Below are 2,759 nucleotides of genomic sequence, written 5' to 3'. Positions count from 1 at the left end.
CAGGGGGGCGCACGCAGGGTCCGGCCTTCACTGGGGCGGTGGTGTCTGCAAGGTCATGGTTCCGGGCGCTAAAGCCTTGCCCAGTCCCCGCACAGCGATCCCCGGTCGGTCACACAGCCGGGACCTGCGGGCTCTCTTTGAGCCCTCGCTTATCTCCCACTCTGCCGGGAGGGAGCCGGGAGGGAGGCGGGTCTGGCCCCGGCCCCGCTCCTGGGGCCCCTCTGACATCACTGCAGCACTGAACATTCCTCCCTGAGAGGGTGCTGATGGGCAGACAGCTGAAGAATCTGCCCGTGGCAGGCGGGAGCTCCTGTGGCTGTAACTGAAGGTTAGAGTGTGGGGGTCCTTCCTCTGGACTCCGAGAGGGGCCTCAGGGCCATGGGGTCCCGTCCGCCACACACACACACATTCACAATGAAAAGCAAGACCGAGAACAAAGGCGAGGCCGCCCTGACGTGTGCCGGGTGAAACAGGCGAAGCTGCTGCAAATTCAACACAAAACCTGGGCCCTGGCCGGGTAGCTCAGTAGGTGAGAGCGTTGTCCCGATACGCCAAGGCTGCGGGTTCGATCCCGGGTGAGGGCACACACAAGAATCAACCAATGGCCCGGCTGGGGCGGCTCAGTGGTTGAGCGTCGACCTATGAACCAGGAGGTCAGGGTTCGATTCCCAGTCAGGGCACAGGCCCGGGTTGTGGGCTCGATCCCCAGTGTGGAGCATGTAGGAGGCAGCCAATCCATGATTCTCTCTCATCATTGATATTTCTATCTCTCTCTCCCTCTCCCTCCTTCTCTGAAATCAATTGAAAAATAATAATAAAAAATTAAAATAAAAAAAGAATCAACCAGTGAATGCATCGATAAGTGGAACAACAAATTGCTGTTTCTCTCTCCCTTCCCCTCTCTCTCTCTCAAATAAAAAAATGGATTAATTAAGACACGTCGGTGCTCCTACTTTGCAGATGTCCCCACAGTGAGTGTCAGGCTGCCTGTGGGTGAGTCCCCACACCAGGCCCTCCGTCACTCGGCACTTGCATCTAAAAATAGAAGTGAGGCCCCATGGCCCGGGCTGTCCTCGCCAAGCGCTCTCTGCAGTCATGTTCCTCCCAGACCCTCGGGGGCACATTTGCCAGCGAGGCCTGCTCCCCAGACAGCGACTCCCCTAAACCGACGAGGGTCAGGCCCCAGTGACCCAGAGGCCGGGTTCCCCGTGGTCTCCAGGCATCTGGGCCTCACGGCCCTTGTTTCCAGTGGAACTTGGACGGAGCGGCTTTCCACGAAGCCAACGAAAGCAAATGCTCAAGTCGACATCAGGTGGGGACGCGGGGGGTGCCACCGAGTCCCCAGGCCACTGGGGAGCCGCTCACCTTCTCCGCTTCCTTCCAGGCCCTTAGAGGGAGAGAGGGAGACCGGAGGGATTGTGCCCCAGGCTCTCGGCCGCCCCAGGAGAGCCCAGCTGGGGTCCCGGGTGAGCACGGGCAGCCGATCCACTCCTGAAAACCACGGGCTGACCTCCGTTTGCCGTGGGCCGCGTCAGCCCCCACTGAACCCCAGGACTCTTCGCTGGCCTGTGTGGTGACAGCCAGCTTTCCCGGAGCCCCCAGGTGGAGGAAGAGAGAAACAGAAATACAAGGTTGAGGGGTTCCTTCCAGAGCGGCGGCCCTCACTCCCCCACCTGGGTGTGGCGAGGAGGACCCCACCCTCCCTGGGGGTCAGAGGACTGTGTCAGGAGGGACGCGCTGACCCTGTGGGTCCGTCTGATCATCCCCAACCCAGCCAAGCAGTCAGCAACCACACCCCCACCGCCTTCATGCAGCTCTAGCAACACGGGGTAACGGCCGTCTCCCCGAAATGAGAGGGCAAGTCCCGGTCAGAGCACTGATGGCGGCATGACAGCAGACTTCCCCTCTGACAGCAGCTGGGCGCTGGCAGGCAGGTTAGATGCAAAGCTTAAGCCCTGGCCGGTGTGGCTCAGTGGGTAGAGCGTCGGCCCTCGGACCGAAGGGTCCTGGGTCTGCGTCTCGTCATGTACCTCGGTGGCAGGTTCCCCGGCCCTGGTCGGGGTGAGTGCAGGAGGCAACCAATCGATGTGTTTCACATCGATGTTTCTCTCTGTCTCTCCCTCTGCCTTCCACTCTCTCTAAAAATCAATGGAAAAATTAACAAAAAAATATAAGGAGGATTAACAAAAAAATATGAAAAAATAAGAAATCAATCCAATAACATAGAAGCATGTCCCCTTCGGGTCCGGCAGACACTGTCCCGCGGTCGGAGCACAGAGTGAAGAAGAGCTTTACGGTGCGAAGGTGGGAAACGAAGCGGCCACCCAGGCCCCCTCCCTGCAGGCCCTGACCCAGGCCCCCTTCCCTGCAGGCCCCGGCCCACCCAGGCCCCCTTCCCTGCAGGCACCTGGCTCAGGTCCCCTTCCCTGCAGGCCCTGACCCAGGCCCCCTTCCCTGCAGGCCCCAGCCCAGGCCCCCTTCCCTGCAGGCCCCGTTAGCTGAGGCTCATGTGGAACGGAGGAAAGGACCCCAGAGGTGACCAGAGACCCAGCCAGCCTTGCAGGGTCCCGACCAAACAACGCGGGGCAGCTCCCCCGGCCTGGTCTGCCATGACCTCCTTCAGGTGGCCAACCCCGCCTGGACCCTGCCGAGGCCCCAGGTCTGGGGACCAGCTGTCGCCATAACAATGGCTCCCCGGCTCCCACTTCAAAGCAGCCTGGCCAGAGGCTGTCTTACCGCAAATATCTGGGTGTAACCTG

Source organism: Myotis brandtii, unplaced genomic scaffold (assembly GCF_000412655.1).
Source record: "Myotis brandtii unplaced genomic scaffold, ASM41265v1 scaffold633, whole genome shotgun sequence".
Taxonomy (NCBI): Eukaryota; Metazoa; Chordata; class Mammalia; order Chiroptera; family Vespertilionidae; genus Myotis; species Myotis brandtii.
The sequence above is the reverse complement of the archived record's forward strand: the minus strand, read 5'-3'. Positions refer to the sequence as shown.